An 18,051-nucleotide genomic window follows, 5' to 3' on the forward strand; every position below is an offset into this window, starting at 1 on the left:
GTAGAGAATGTTCCATCCTCTGAGTGGAGGCTGGACAACATATTCTATGTTACATCTGAGGCAGATGGGTCCTGAAATTGGGGCAGCTTGAAACATTCCTACGCATGACCACAGAATGTAAGCTCAGATCTATAGGTATGCAGAGGTCACATAGGCTCCTAAGCTGAATATGGGCCCCAGATCACATCAAATAGATGGTGTTTATAGTCAACAATATTTATACACCTTTACCTTATTTGGGAGCTACTCTCTTCCCTGGTCCAGCTTTCTGGTCCTTTCTCCAGCCATGACATCATCTCCCCAGACAATAACTTGGATCCACCTGCATATCAGATGTCAGGTTCAGGGGAAAAAGACCAGTATATTCATGGGCTCTTTGGAATATAACTAAAATAGGCCTACTAACTATCTACAAAATGGAGACCCCTCTCAATTCTTCATCTGCACTATTCCAGCCTATGTGTTCATTATTAGTCAACAATTTGTCTGGCTTTATATGTTAACTCTTCTTTAAGCCACCAGATTCCAGATGCTACCATGATGCCAACCAGAATTCCCTGTGTTGACGACCCCACCAATGTGTCCTGGATCCCCACTTCCCCAGAGCCCTTTCCCACTAGGGAAAGAAAGAGACAGGCTGGGAGTATAGATCGACCTACCAACAGCTATGTTCACCAGGGAAGCAATTACAGAAGCCAGACCTTCCACCTTCTGAACCCCATAATGACCCTGAGTTCATACTCCCAGAGGGATCAAGAATAGGAAAGCTATCAGGGGATGGGATGGGATATGGAGTTCTGGTGGTGGGAATTGTGTGGATTTATACCCCTCTTATCCTATGTTTTTTGTCAGTATTTCTTTTTTTTATTTTTTATATTTATTTTTTTCCCTTTTGTTGTCCTTGTCATTATTGTTATTGTAGTTATTATGTTGTTGTTGTTATTGATGTCGTCATTGTTGGATAGGACAGAGAGAAATGGAGAGAGGAGGGGAAGACAGAGAGGAGGGAGAGAAAGACAGACACCTGCAGACCTGCTTCACCGCCTGTGAAGCGACTTCCCTGCACGTGGGGAGCTGGGGGCTCGAACCGGGATCCTTCCACAGGTCCTTGCACTTTGCGCCACGTGCGCTTAACCTGCTGTGCTATCGCCCAGCTCCCAGTATTTCATTTTTATAAATAAAAATTTTTAAAAAGAGAAAGGATAGTTACAGGTGTTGGGAGGATATGGGGGGAAAGAAACACTCTATACTGCTGGTGAGAATGTAAATTGGTCCAAGCCCTGTGGAAAATAATGGATTGTTGGAAAAGTCATGATGCATTTTTGCATGGAAAAACAGAACAATACCTCAAGACTTGTATGACAAGCCAATAGTCTTGAGGTTCCTTAGAACACTAGAAATGGACTTATTCAATAACACATGAGTGGCTAAGAAAGTTGTGATATATATATATATATATATATATATATATATATATATATATATATATATATATATATATATTACTCAACTGTTACAGACGAAGTCATCTCCTTTACCTCATCTTGGACAGAATGTAAAAGAATTATGTTAAATGAGATAAACCAAAAGGGAAGGACAAATACCAGATAGTCTCATTACAGGTGGGACTTAAGAAACTAGGACAGAAAGGGAAAACACAAAGTGAAACCTGGACTAGGTATGGTGTATTTCACCAAAGCAAAGGACTCTTGATAAGAAGGGGAAGGGAGGAGACAATGAAGGTGCTGGGTCCTGGTGCATAATGGTGTAAAGTGAGCTACACTGGCTGTTAAAGCGTTTTGCAGAGACCTGTGTCAGGGAGGTGAGAAAAGGTACCCATTGCCAACAACTGCATTGCAAATCACTAAGCCCCCCAAAAAGTGATTTTAAAAAGCACCATACATACATAAAATCCTAACAAAGGGATTTTCAAAGTTAACCCAATTGCCAAATAATTTGATAGGATAGGAGGGGTACAACTACACACAATTCCCACCACCAGAACTCCCTATCCCACCCCCTCCCCTGAGAGATTCCTATTCTTTATCCCTCTGGGAGTATGGACCCAGGGTCATTGTGGGGTGCAGAAGGTGGAGGTTCTGGCTTCTGTAATTGCTTCCCCTCTTAACATGGGCGTTGGTAGGTTGATCCATACTCCCAGCCTGTCTTTCTCTTTCCCTAGTGGGACAGGGCTCTGGGGAAGTGGGGCTTCAAGACACATTGGTGGGGATTCTGCCCAGGAAGGTCCAGTTGGCATCATGCTAGCATCTGGAACCTGGTGGTTGAGTAATGATGCTGAAGGGTTGACATTCCATACCTGACATCTCTGGACACAGTCTGAAGTGAAGCATGCTGAGGCGGTACTCATTGCATTGATTAGGTTGGGATTGGCAGATGCAATATCATTTGGTATGAATTGAGAGAAGCATGCAGGAAAGTGAGCCCCACCCTAGAGCTTCCAGGACTGGGGGAAATATAGGCTCTAGAGAGGAAGCGGGAGGTTCCTGCTGTCTTAGGGTTTAAGAAGGCAATAGTTACTGCTGTAATCATATTATTTGACAATTGGGTTGACTTTGAAAAATCCCTTTGTTTGGCTTTGTATGTTAACTCTCTTTTCAACCTCCAGGTTCCAGATGCTAGCATAATGCCAACCAGACTTCCCTGGACAGACAACCCCACCAATGTGTCATGGAGCTCCACTTCCTCAGAGCCCCACACCACTAGGGAAAGAGAGAGGCAGGCTGAGAGTATGAATCTACTAGTCAACACCCATGTTCAGCAGAGAAGCAATTACAGAAGCCAGACCTTCAACCTTCTGCATCCCACAATGACCTTGGGATAAAGAATAGGAATGGTATCAGGGGAGGGGATGGGCTACGGAGATCTGGTGGTGGGAATTGTGTGGAGTTGTACCCCTCTTATCCTATATTTTTGTTAATGTTTCTTTTTCATAAATTAAAAACAAAATTTGATGGAGAAAAAAGAAAAAAAGGCAATGCTCTCAGGTTTAGCCTGACCTTTAAGAGTGCTTCCATGTCACTTTACACCCAGACCTCCTTATCATTTCTCATCTTTGAAAGATATCACCATCCTTATTCAAACATCCATACACTCTTGTTCCAACAGAATCTTAAAGAAATTTGATTAACTCTGACAGACTGGTTAATAACTGGACATGAATGACTTTGTCATCTATCCATTCCAGTGATTTACATTTTTTCATAAGAATCTGCGAGTTTTCCAGGTATGTTCCCTAAATTATAAACTGAAAGATTTAAAAAAAAAAAGAAAACCCAGTTTTGAGGTCAAAATATATTTGGAGAATACTGAGAAAAGTTCCTTGCTACAGGAGTGCTAGGGCTTTTAACATCCTAAAGAAGTCTAGGCATCCCCAAAGGGAATATAAGCACATTCCATTTCAATAATTTATTCTACTCTAAAACTCTGTGCTAGTCCCCCCTCAACTAAGTATGTGGGTGCTTTTGTATGCACATGCAACCTCCCAGGATACCAAGCCAGAGAGCAGACACACACATGATGATGACTAAAGGTACTCAAATAAAATAACTATAAATGATAGCAGCTAGATCAGTAGTCATTACCACATAATAATGGGACTAAGGTTGATACCCCTTTTTTCTATATGTTTTCTTGCTTGAAAATACTTTCTAAAAGTTAAAAAAATCAAAGCAAGGAGTGCATATATATGCATCCCAACCCACAAATTAACTTGACAAATTTAAGGGTGATTATTTATAGTACAATCAGATCTGATTTTCCATTATTGCAAAGATGCTCATAGATTTGTATAATACATGAACTTCTGTGTACATGGTAATTATTTCAAAATAAACAAATTGAAATACATATGATTAGTGCAATCATTTCTGTATAGAAAATCCACAAGAAGACTTGATTTAATTGAAACTGTATGGGAGACTTCCAGAAGCGGGACTATGGAGCAGCAGCAGCTCAGTTTCTCTCCTCTCTGCTCCCGGGTCAACTAGGAATACCAAAGGAAACCACCCGGAACCACAACAAGACAGGACTAGAACGACTTCAGGAATCCACCAAATCACCAGTGAGTGGAAACATGTGTGGCTCGTGGACAGAGAGGAGCTAGGGAGAGACTAAGTGGCTGGTAACAGTCCAGCAGTTTACCAGTTGAGACACCACCTCCAGTCTGTTTCACCAACAAAAAGCCCACTGAAAGGAGGAGCGAACTCCCCTGAGACTCACCAAATGCAACTGTGAGTCTCCATTGCTACTGCCCTCAGAATCTGGAGCAGCGGCGGGGAGGTCCTGTGCTGACACGAAGGGACAGAGAACTAAGGAGGAAACTCAGGAGAAGATCAATACCTCGGCAGCCTAGCAGTAGGGCTGAGAGGCTTTTTGAATAACCATTGGATAATCTCTGCCCCACCTGCTTTATATCTTGGTCAGGAGTCAGTGACGTAGCTAAAAAGCCTACCTATAATTTAAAAGACCTCAGTCCCCCTAGCCAACAGGGAAGAAAAAGAACAGAAAGAACAAAAGAGGCTTTTAAGCCACTGAGCTTCAACTCAGGGATTAAAATAATATGGAAAAAACTGTCAATTTCCACAACTGTGAACCCTTTAATTACCTCACTTAGACACAAGTCAATCCAGGCAAGAGTGATGAATAATTTGAAAAGTACTAAGAGAGGGACCTCATAACATACTGTACAAAATGGTTAAACCAAAAAGAAGAAATATTGGAGAAATGAACCAGGACAAGAGTCCAGCGAGAAGCCCCCCAAAGGCTGAAGCACAAAATAATGAGGTCAACATCCAAACACTAGTTAAGGAAATAATCACAGGAGTGAGTAAAGAGTTTGAAAGAATTGTCATGAGAAATGCAGTAAACAACAAATGAGACTCTGGAAGAAAACACTAATTATCTGAAGTTTATTAGACAGCTGTAAGCTGAAATAGCTGAGCTAAGAACACAACTAGCTGAACAAGCTAAAACAGTAACAGAACAGGGTAACAAAATAGATGAACTCCAGAAAACAGTAGAGGGAAGAGAGAATAGAATAAATGAGAATGAATACAGAATTAACAAGATCAAGGACGAACTAGAGACAACTAGAAAAGAAGTAAGAGATCTCAAAAAGAGACTAAGAGATACTGGCATAAAAACCTTCTCAGACAAGCAACAGTTGAAAGAATCAACTATCAACAAGCCTGCCCAGAAAGAAGTTCTGAAAGGTCTTCTATTAACAGTCAGACCACCAGAAATAGGCCATATATCAGAACACTCTAAACCTCTAAAAGAATGGCGTTAAAATATCTTCAATATTTGATATCAATAAATGTCAATGGCCTGAATTCACTTATTAAAAGACACAGAGTAGGAAGATGGATCAGAAAACACAACCCAACAATATGCTGTCTACAGGAAACCCACCTAACTCAACAAGACAAACACAGACTCAAAGTGAAAGGATGGAAAACTATCATACAGGCCAATATCCCACAAAAATGGCAGGAACAGCTATTCTCATGTCTGACACAATAGACTTTAAAATAAACAAAATAAAAAAGATAGGGATGGACAATACTTAATGCTCAGTGTATCAGTCAATCAAGAGGACTTAACAATGATTAACATTTATGCACCCAATGAGAAGCTATCTAAATACATCAAACATCTACTGAAAGAGCCACAGAAATATATTAAAAGCAACACAGACATAGTAGGAGAATTCAACACCCCACTCTCTCAACTTGACAGGTCATCCAGGCAGAAAATCAATAAAGGCATGAGGGAGCTAATTGAGGAGATAGATAAACTAGAACTATTGGACATTTTCAGAGTCATTCATCCCAAGAAACTGAAATACACATTCTACTCAAGCCCACATGGCTCATTGTCAAGGATAGACCATATATTAGGTCACAAAGACAGTATCACTAAATTCAAGAGCACTTAAATAATCCCAAGCATCTCCGCAGACAACAGTGGAATTAAACTGACACTTAACAATCAACAAAAGATTAGTAATAGTCCCAAAATTTGGAGCTCAGTGGTACACTGCTTAACAACTACTGGGTCAAAGAGGAAAGAAAAGAAGAAATCAAAATGTATCGAGAGGTCAATGAAAATGAAATGAAGACACAAGCTATCAAAATATTTGGGACACAGCTAAGGCAGTACTGAGAGGGAAATTTAAGCACACATTAGGAAACAAGAAAAAGCACAAATAAACAGCCTGATTGCACATCTTAAAGACCTAGAAGAAGAACAACAAAGGAACCCTGAAGCAACCAGAAGGATAGAAATAACTAAAGCTAGGGCAGAAATAAATAACATTGAACATAAGAAATCCATACAAATGATCAGCGAAAGTAAATATTGGTTCTTTGAAAGAGTGAACAAAATTGACAAACCGCTAGCCAGACTCACAAAACAAAAAAGGGAGAAGACCCAAATAAATAGGATCATAAATGAAAGAGGAGATATCAAAACAGACACTGCATAAATTCAACATATCATGCGAGGCTTCTATGAACAACTATATGCCACCAAGCTAGAGAACTTTGAAGAAATGGACGATTTCCTAGATACCAACGAACTTCTAAAATTAAGTAAAGAGGAACTAGATAACATGAACAGGCCCATCACAGCTAATGAAATTGAAACAGTTATCAAAAACCTTCCCAAGAATAAAAGTAATGGACCAGATGGTTTAACAAATTGATTCTACAAATCTTCAAAGAAGAACTAATACCTCTACTTTTAAAGGTCTTCCAGAAGATTGAAAACTCTGGAATACTCCCATCCAGCTTCTATGAAGCCAACATCACATCGGTACCAAAAGCAGGCAGGGACACAACCAAAAAAGAAAACTACAGAACAATATCTCTTATGAACATAGGTGCTAAAATATTGAACAAAATTATAGCCAACTGGATACAACAGTATATTCAAAATATTGTTCATCATGACCAAGTGGGGTTTATCCCAGGTATACAAGGTTAGTTTAATATACGTAACTCAATCAATGTGATCCACCACATCAACAAAAGCAAGACCAAAAACCACATGGTCATATCAGTAGATGCAGAGAAAGCCTTTGACAAAATTCAACATCCCTTTATGATCACAACACTACAAAAAATAGTAATAGGTGGAAAATTCCTCAAGATAGTGGAGTCTATATATAGCAAACCTACAGCCAACATCATACTCAATGGTGAAGAACTGGAAGCATTTCCCCCTCAGATCAGGTACTAGACAGGGCTGCTCACTATCACTATTATTGTTCAACATAGTGTTGGAAGTTCTTGCGATAGCAATCAGGCAGGAGCAAGGAATTGAAGGCATACAGATTGGAAGACAAGAAGTCAGACTCTCCCTATTTGCAGACCACATGATAGTATACATAGAAAAACCTAAGGAGGGGGTTGGGCGGTGGCGCAAAGTGCAGGGACCAGCGTAAGGATCCTGGTTCAAGCCCCCGGCTCCCCACCTGCAGCATAGTCGCTTCACAGGCGGTGGAGCAGGTCTGCAGGTGTCTGTCTTTCTCTCCCCCTCTCTGTCTTCCCCGCCTCTCTCCATTTCTCTCTGTCCTATGCAACAACTAACGACATCAACAATGGCAATAATAATAACCACAACAAGGCTAAAACAACAAGGGCAACAAAAGGGGGGAAAAATGGCCTCCAGGAGCGGTGGATTCCTGGTACAGGCACTAAGGCCAGCAATAACCCTGGAGGGGAAAAAAAAAACCTAAGGAATCCAGAACGAAGCTTTTGGAAATCATCAGGCAATACAGTAAGATGTCAGGCTATAAAATTAACATTCAAAAGTCAGTGGCATTCCTCTATGCAAACACTAAGTTAGAAGAAGTTGAAATCCAGAAATCAATTCCTTTTACTATAGCAACAAAAACAATAAAATATGTGGGAATAAACCTAAACAAATAAGTGAAATACTTGTATACTGAAAATTATGAGTCAATACTCAAGGAAATAGCAAAAGACATAAAGAAATGGAAAGATATATCATGTTCATGGATTGGAAGAATTCACATCATCAAAATGAATGTACTACCCAGAGCCATATACAAATTTAATGCTGTCCCTATCAAGATCCCAAACACATTTTTAGGAGAATAGAACAAATGCTACAAATGTTTATCTGGAACCAGAAAAGACCTAAAATTGCCAAAACAATGTTGAGAAGAAAGAATAGAACGGGAAGCATCACACTCCCAGATTTCAAACTGTATTATAGGGCTGTTGTAATCAAAACTTATTGGTACTGGAACATGAATAGACACACTGGCTGATGGAATAGAACTGAGAGTCCAGAAGAAAAGACCCATACCTATGGACACGTGATCTTTGACAAAAATGCCCAGACTATTAATTGGGGAAATCAGAGTCTCTTCAACAAATGATAATGGGGAAAAAAAGGGTAGAAACATGCAGAAGAAATTTCTTTTGTATTCTAAATAATTTACCATAAATTTTCAGTATTTCTTTTATAATTTAATGATATATATATATATATATGGAGAGAGAGAGTAGAGTGAGAGAGAGGGAGAGAGAAAGGGAGACGGAGAGGGAAGGAGAGGGAGAGGGAGAAGGTGAGGGAGAGGGTGAGAGAGAGAGATTGAGAATGACACTGCTCAGCTCAGCTCTGATTTATGGTGATGTCTGCCTGGGAATTTGAAGTTTCAGCCACCAAAGGCTTTTTGAGTCACCATTGTTATCTCCCCCTCCCAATTCTCAGACTTTTTATAGTGATATATTTGTTCTGTAAAAATAGAAATGGTATCTATAACATAAAATTCTTGTGCTAATTATTAAGAGTATAAAACAAACAAACAAAAAAAGAAACATGCAGAAGAATGAAACTGAACCACTGTATTTCACCAAATACAAAAGTAAATTCCAAGTGGATCAAGGACTTGGATATTAGACTAGAAACTATCAGATACTTAGAGGAAAATATTGTCAGCACTCTTTTCAGAACAGAAGTTGTGGGATCAAAGGAACCCTCCTGCACTGCTGGTGGGAATGTAAATTGGTCCAGCCTCTGTGGAGAATAGTGTGGAGAACTCTCAGAAGGCTAGAAATGGACCTACCCTATAATCTTACAATTTCTCTCCTGAGTATATATCCTAAGGAACTCAACACACCCATCCAAAAAGATCTGTGTACACATATGTTCTGGGCAGCACAATTTGTAATAACCAAAACCTGGAAACAAGCCAGGTGTCCAACAACAGATGAGTGGCTGAGCAACTGTGGTATATATACACAATGGAATACTACTCAGCTATAAAAAATGGTGACTTCACTGTTTTCAGCCAATCTTGCATGGACCTTGAAAAATTCATATTAAGTGAAATAATTTAGAAACAAAAGGATTAATATGGGATGATCTCACTCTCAGGCAGAAGTTGAAAAACAAGGTCAGAAGAGAAAACACAAGTAGAACTAGAACTGGAATTGGCGTATTGCACCAAAGTAATAGACTCTGGGGTGGGTGGAGGGGAGAGTACAGGTCCAAAAAGGATGACAGAGGACCTAGTGGGGGTTGTATTGTTATATGGAAAACTGAGAAATGTTATGCACGTACAGACTACTGTAATTACTTTTGAATGTAAAATATTAATTCCCCAATAAAGAAATTTTAAAAAGAAAGAAAGAAATAAACTGCATGTACTTGGTAAATTTTACTATCTGGTGGTATATCTGTTGCACTGCATTAGTAAATACCATTATCTGAGTTCATTATTTAACTGAGATTATTATCTCATGGGTCTTTTAGCCCTAGTGCTAAGTTTTAAGTATATTGTGTGGAGTATTTTATTCATGCTGTTTCTAATTTTCGATCCCTCCATTACTTGTGACCCCCTGCTGATATTTAAACATAATTTTCCTCAAAACTTTTGTTTCTTCCAAAATTCAGGATGGCATATGTGAGCTCGTATCGAGGTTTCTATGCTGCCAGACTTCATATTCTATCCCAATCCAGGTGTCACTGAGTTGCTCAAATGCACAGAGATCTCACACTAATTCATGAGTCTTTCTGAAATGTCCACCCATTGTACTGCTCTCATCTGGTAGTTTCCTATACTAGAAGAGGATTCTTTTAAGTACCTGTAAAGAGGTAAGTAATTATAAAACCCATTGTTGGCCTTCTGATATATAGGAAGTTGTTCATTACTGTATATAATGAACCACCAAAATGTTCAGCTCTCTTTAGATGACTAAAAATAAGATTCAAGATTGATATCAGAAACTCCCTAACACTGAAGAACACCAAAATTATCTGGATATTTCTATTATCTATATTTACAGATAAGACTTTTGCAAGATGGTTACTTCAGAGTGCTATCTCTCATGCACACACACACACATACACACACACACACACACACACACACCACCAACAACAACATGTAAATATGATCATATATTCTAAAAGAAACATACAAATAAATAACTGTATCTCAGATTATCATTCCATTTGGTTAAAACCTCATTTTTCTTTAAGTCTTATGCTAAGTAATATGTGATTGATTTCTGGAAGAAACAAAACTTAAATATTATGAACTGGGTTACAGTAGACAATTTCAAAGGTATAACTCAGTAACTGTGTGAATAATGTCACAGTGTGAGAGAAGAATATTTATGGTAGCTTTTTCTTCACATCATAAATTTCATAGGAATGAGGAAACTTGTTTTCTACATAGTAGAGAATGCTGATGAAATCTTTGAAGGTAGGAGTTGTCAGTTTTAGTGACTTTAGGGGGTTTCTCATGTAATAAAAAATGAAAAGCACAATTCCTAGTAGAGCCCACAGTTATATATTTCTCCCTCCCCATTAAAATCTAAAATCATACTGAATCAATTAACCAGAAGAAACTATATTCTAAAAGCAGCAGTGCAAGTGTTATCAGACGTGGGAAAGCTTTGGTGCTGTTCCTCCTCAGCCTCCTAGTAAATCTATGCTCTTTCTCCTCCTCTAAGTGCTCAGAATACTTAAGACAATGGCTACATTCACTGCTGAGAAAGAAGCTCCAGAAAAAGAGTCACAAGTAATGCAAGTTCACCATTCAGAAAACCATGACCTGAAGACTGCCTAAGAAAGATGACTCTGCTCAGATTCAATTATAAGTAAATATATTTGAAGTCCTACAGTTAAGCCTCTGGGAAAATGTTAGTGGAAAAAAGAATGACACCATTATCCTAGAGGAGAAGGAAATGTTGTCATTATTAACCTCAACGCATAGGTTGTAAGAAGATAAAAATAAACACAACAAAGGAAAGCTTAGCCTGATCCTCTGGGATCTTGCCACAGGGACAGACCAGGTTTCTGTGTGGGGCAGCAGGTTGTGGAGGACCTAAGTGACTTAATCTTGGGTCATGAGCAAATCTGTTCTGTGGAAGGTGACTTAGTCCATGAAAGGATCGCTGTGAGAAAGGCAGGACAAATTGGCATGATCAAGTTTCCTGTGGGTAGCTTTAAATAAGCAGCCACTTAAAAGGGAGGGAAGACAAGCAAATAGGTAAATAATTCATAGGAGTCATGTCTGACAAAGTTTCAAAAGGCATAAAAATGCAATATGAATGCCTTGGTAAAGAAACAATCTTTGCATTGTTTAGCTAAGCCACCCAATAAATATGGGGAAATATTGTCCTATCCCTCTGCAGGTACCTAGAAAAGTAGCCACAGTCAGTTTGAATTATAATTCTCAAATAATCACACCTTAGATGACTTTTAGAATTCTAGACACTTTCTCATATTTTATTCTGTTCTTAGCAGAAAGCCTTCTATTCCTTTTTCAGCAGCCGGTATTTTCTGATATTCTCAGTGTAGACTGTGCTTTTAACTTTTGCTTCCAGGTTTCAGATATTCTACTGAGAGTTTTTGTGCCCAGATGTCTTCTCATAGATACACAGAATTAGTTTCTCTTCTCGAAGAAAGAGAGAGAGGGAAGAAGAAGGAGGAGGAGGAGGAGGAAGAGGAGGAAGAGGGGGAAGGAGGAGGAAGAGGAGGAGGAGGAAGAGGAGGAGGAGAAGGAGGAGGAAAGAGAAAGAGAAATAAAGAGAATGAAAGAAAGAGAAAGAAAGAAAGAGAAAGACAAAGAAAGAATCCCCTCGCCTAGAGATGCAAGCCAGAAGCAAGAGCACCCCCCTGATGGACATGCATGGTGATGCCGCCTAAACAGAAACATGGACTGTCCAGACTTGAGGAGAGTTAGGGTGATTCTGCAAGATTGCTCCTGAAAATGAATGGAGATTTTGAAAGTAAAGGAAAACAGATGCAAACCATCTACATATCTAGATGTAAGGTTGTATGTGAAGTCATCCCTGGGTAACTGGAATAAACCAAGGAAGATAGTAAAGAGATTATAGTCATAGAGTTAGTAGAAAATACTATCACTTTGTTCCCATTGCAGAGGCTTAAGTTTGGAGGCACTCTATCAGCACCCAGAGAAAGAAGCATGCAACTGATGGAAAGGATATGAGGCTTGATTTCCAAGAGCTTCCAAAAGTAATTGGCTCAGCAACATTTGTCAAATTGTAAGAACTTCATTTTTACAGAAATGTGTTAATGATCCAAATGGCACATTCAGGTAGATGCATCTTTGAGTTTCAGTGTTTATTTAACTGCAGAATGTGAAGGGGTACTGGTGTTTCCAGACAATTTTTATTATTATAGCCACTGATTATTAACAAGTCTGCTCTATCTTAGGACCTAAGTGGCCACATACATTTCAGTTAATATTTCCAAGGGCAGGGCAATCTAGAGAAGTGGATCTAAAGCTGAAGATATTTACAAAACAAATGAAACCATTAGGTTATGTCTATAGAACTCACAGGACACAATACGCTTTAGCTTGAATGGAAAATGTTACATAATAAAACAAAGCAAATAGAAATAATCTTTCATGAGTGCCAATAATTTGGATTTATGGGGTCATCTATACAAACTGCAATTTCTAATGGATTGCCAAACACATGTCTGAGGACTTTCATTTCCAGTTGTGTACATTTTATTATCATCTGAAGGGTTAGGAAATTGGAGTCTTAAAGTGCAAAAATAGGGATATAAACAAACATTTGGAAAATGGATCATGTGTAGATACGATAAGCAGGCTGTATCTTTCACCAGAGTTTTTATTATTGTTTAATCATGTAAGCTGTGGAATTTCATTCTTTCTTTGGTTCAGAAAAAAAAAAAAAAGTCCAGAGATTGTAAATGGTGAAAACAGCTATTTCATTTGCCAGGCATATTTTTGGAGTGGGTATGGTTTTAATGTTTACAGTAGTACTTCTGCAATAACAATAGTCTTACTTTACTGACGTGTAAAATACAAATATTTTACAAATGAAATGGACTAGAATTTAGAGCCCAAACAGGAACCAACCCTCTTTAGGTTCTACTAGGTCCCCTAAAGCACAGATCTAAACTCCCCGCTGCCTTATGTCATCAGCTGTAATGCAGTTGGATAGATTTAGAGCTGCATTAACACCTAATTATGTTTTCATGAAATTGCACTGCATGGGTGTTTATTTATTTGTTTGTTTGTTAATCAGAGGATGCCCACTGTCTCTTTAATGGAAACGTGGGGAAATACCCGGACCTAGAGCAGGTTGATTACATTTCCCCCAAGAGAGACACCTGGAAGTGTCTGGAGACATATTTAGCCAATACAACCCTGTGGGCAAGAGGGGAGTCTTGCTCTCAGAATTCAGTGAGGAGTCATGAGGGATGTTGCTAAGCATTCCACAATGCACAGAACACTCTCCAACAGTAGAAAATTATCCCACCTCAGAAGTCTTGGGTGGTGTTGCAGTTGAGGAATGCCGCCTTCGACATTAACACTGCATTGTCAAGTAATTGCTCAGGCTGGAAGCCACTCGTTGACACACTCTCCAGTTCCATTTATGTTAATATCTATGGGCTGTAAAGTCAGATACCTTTACAATTAGTTTCCTGGTTGTGGGAATGTACTACATCTGGAGCTTGATGTTCCCTATTCAAAAAGTTGCGAGATCTCTAGAATATGTTTCCAGTATAGAACAGGAGAGAGGAATTCCTGAATGGTCCTTCTAGGAACAAATGGTCAACCTCTCTTCTTTATCTCCTCAGGTAATCTCCAGTTAGACACACCCTTGTAGAATTCCATCTTGCTGAGTGCTGGGACTTGTGACTTGCTTCTGCTTGATGGGATATAAAAAGTTGATGGGATGTTATTCTCATAATTATGCCATATTTTTAAAGACTGTCTTAGAAGACTGTAGTGAATTTTCTTGCTGGTCCTAAATAAGCAAGATGCCACCTTGTGGTCCAAGTGGTCTATATCTCTAGAAACTGTAGGAAGCTTTTAGGACCTAGAAGTAACCTCCAACTCACAGTCTGTAAGAAGCCAGGAACCTCAGTGCTGGAATCTCCAGGACATAGCTTTGGCCAACAACCTAAGTCAACCTGTAAGAGGTTCTTTCCACAGATGAACTTTAGATGACACTGCAGCCCTGGAAAAGTAAAGAATTACAGACTTAAAAGTCCCTGAGCAGTGAACTTACTTAAACCATGCTTGAAAATGACCCATGACAACCACAAGGTATTAATCTGTACTGCTTCAAGCTGCTAAAATCGTGGTGATAGCTGATGCAAAGACAGAATAAAATCAGCACAAAAAAAAGTATCTGTGGCACCAAAGAAAAGCTTGGAGCCATGTGTTACTCTTTATTGTCTGACTTCCTAAATGAGAGAGCAAAGGGCTGGGGTGATACTTGAGGTTATTGTTGCTATAAAATACTATCTAGATGTCAATCAACTGGCAACAGTGGATCAAAGGGAGACTCCTCTGGGAAGTACCCTACTGCTTTGCCACAAAAGTTATGGAAAGCCTCGAGATATCACCTTCACCCATTGTCTCTCCAAACTGAGCAGATCATCCGTAAGTGAGCATGAACATAAGATGCTTTCCCAAGAGAAAGGACCATACTATGGAAAGACAAAGGGACTCCCAGCTATAAGCCGGGTGGAAATTTTCAAGAAAAAGATATCCATTTCCAGCTGCAAAACCTGCTACCACATGCCTTTAGGAAATAGCAACTAAACACCGATGGACAAGCTTCAGAAGCCAGAAGTTAGAGTTGAGGAAAAGTGAAAGTGCTGCTGCCATGGGTCAGAAGGGGAATACTGCAGCAGAGCTGTGCCAGTTCAAAACACAAGAAACAAACAAAAAGAGAACGTGGAATCTAAACGACAGCATCTGTAAAACTGGAATAATTTTTGGATAAAGAAGGCAAATGCTGTGAATAATCAGGGAAAGATTTATTCAAGTAAACAAATCATGTTAAGTGATTCAAGCTAATGGAAATGAAAAAAGCATGGACTATAAAATCATAGCAAAGGTGAATTAGCAAATATTGAATGAGAAAATGAGGGGAAAAGGATGGTGGGAGAGTAAAAGAGTTAAATTAATAAAATGAAAAGTTACATTGGGTGACTAAAGAGAAAACTAGAGGCAGAAATTGTGTTTGGAAACTTTATTGAGCTAACGTAAGCATGAGGTGACATCAATTTATCTAGGACCAGAGCAGGAATGGCAAATGAGCATAAAGATATAGTGAAGAGAAGGTGCAGAAAAATGGTCTATACAGAAAAGTCAGCAAGGGAACGACTATAGAGGATGGAATTCTAGAAAGAAGTTTCTAGAAGCAAGAGCAGTTGGGCTCCGTTGGTAAGAATAGGGCATCAAAAAGTAAACAAAGTCGGGGAAATCTGTCTTCCTCTGGAGGAAAGAAAACTAAAGGGTCCTTTACTTGTGTTTCTTGGGCTCTTAGGCTCTATTATGGACTTGCAAGTGGAAAACTGAACTTCCCAGTTTAAATTTGGAATAGAAGGTGTCTAACTGATCATTTATCATTTTCAACTTGGACTCATGCTACTGAGAGCTCTTTTCTAACCACCCTTGCTTCTGACAAATGACTTTTGATTTGAAGATGGCTTTTAGAGTCTTTTAGATACAATTTCTGCTTCAAAGCAGTAAGCTTTCTTATGAATCCTGATCACAGGCCATGATACTTCTCCCTCTCCCTCTCTCCGGTTTAAGTCAGTGCCTTCTCTGGCACTATCTAAGTGAGGATCAATAACTTGCTCATAGAGAACACTTGCTGGTGCTACTCTGTAAAAGTGTGAACAAGAAGATGAATACTTTATCCAGCGGTTTATAAGGTGGCACGGTGGTTAGCGTAGTATATTAAAAGCATATTGGAGCGGTTGATGCACGCCTGGCTAAGCGCACATGTTACTATGTGCACAAGGAGCCCTTGGTCCTCATCTGCTGGGGCAGGGGAGCTTCATGAATGAAGCAAGTACTACAAGTGTTTCTCTGTCTCTCCCTCTCTACCTCCCCACCTCTCAATTTCTCTGTCCTACCAAATAAAGAAAAAAGAGGAGGGGGATAAAATGACTACCGGGAGCAGAAGATTCATTGTGTAGATACCAAGCACCAGCAATAACCCTGGTGGCAATTTTAACAAAGAAGCCTTTGAGGTCCTGAATTGGATCCCTAGTATATGTGTCAGAGTGATGCTCTGGTTCTCAACCTCTCTCTTTCTAACTCTCTGTCTCCTCTCTCTAGTGTAGTAAATATATCTTTAAAAAAACCAATAAATGTTGATTTCATGTAATTGATAGCCTTTAGCCAGCTTCTAAGAGAACTGAAAAATGCTCTTGATTCTCTTCCTCATGTGTCCATTCTTAATACAGTGCAGGGAAGGAAGCAATGAAAAAATATTTCTTCTGGCTATATTTTAAACAAACAGAAACAAAATGCAAACACTAGTTTCAAAAAGAACTCGCAGAATAGTTTTCATCATTTCAGATTAAAGCCTTCCTAATGCTTACCCCCTCCCCATTAAAAGCCCTCCAAAGAATAGTGTGGGGAGAGGAGAGGACTTGTCCTGTGAGAAATGTTTTCAGTGGAAATTCTAGATCCCTTCCCCCAGCACTTTTGCTATCAAGACTCAAGGGAAGCTCCTCTCAATCCAGGCACTCACTCATCAACCAGTGCAGTCAGTGGCTGTTTTGATACTAAGCTGCTACTTCAAATAGTCTGGAAAGTAATTTTCTACTCTAATTATCATTTGGTTCTGGTCAAGAAAGTAGATATTCCCACAAAACAGGCCAGCTGAGTGTGGCTGGGAGATCCAGGGCACAATGCAGACCAGGTTGTGAGATCCTTGCCATAGTTCACACCTGGGCATGAGTCTGGAAGAATTATTTTAAAGACTCCCAAACCACATGACAGACATTACAGCATGAAGGTAAGAACTCAACTCTCAGACACAGACCAGATCAGTGCAAGGCTAGGACTATCATCAGCTGTGTTTTCTCCAGCAAACCCCTTCAACTTAAACTTCTCTTTCTCACCTTTCCCAAACAGGGCACAATGAAGGAAGGGTAAGTGAGGAGGCACTACTGCAATTGCTTTAAACCACTGTGAGGTGTGAAAGACATTTTATAGAGTGCTCAACTTGGTGTTTGACAGAGTACAAGTACTTTACTGTGTTAATCTGTAATTTAGTAATACACTGAGCTGCTTATGTTTATTGCAAGATAGAGTTTTTAGAAAGATCACCAGAGCTTGTGAAATACCTTCTTAAACTGGCCATTCTGTTTAATGGTCGGTCAATGAAGAAAGAGTTGCTTTATTTTGGGGTGTGTATGTGATGTGAAAAGTGGTGTGGAAGAGAGTGAGCAGGGGAAATTTTAAGAGGTAAGTGTAACAGTAAACTCCTAGAACAGACTTGTGCTACTGGACTGTAAGTATATGTCTCTTTGCCTTTTTCTCCAGACCCTGAGCTCACTGAGTGCAAGTGCTATGTCTTCCTCTTTTAAGCTTATTTTTATAAGTGATTTAATATCAATTTACAAAATTAAGAAATTACAAAGGTCTGATTGCACACCTTTCCCACCACCAGAGTTCAGTGTCCCCATTCCCTTCACTGGAAACTGCAGTAATGCTCCCAAGGTCACAGACATGGG

This window comes from Erinaceus europaeus, chromosome X (assembly GCF_950295315.1).
Source record: "Erinaceus europaeus chromosome X, mEriEur2.1, whole genome shotgun sequence".
NCBI lineage: Eukaryota > Metazoa > Chordata > Mammalia > Eulipotyphla > Erinaceidae > Erinaceus > Erinaceus europaeus.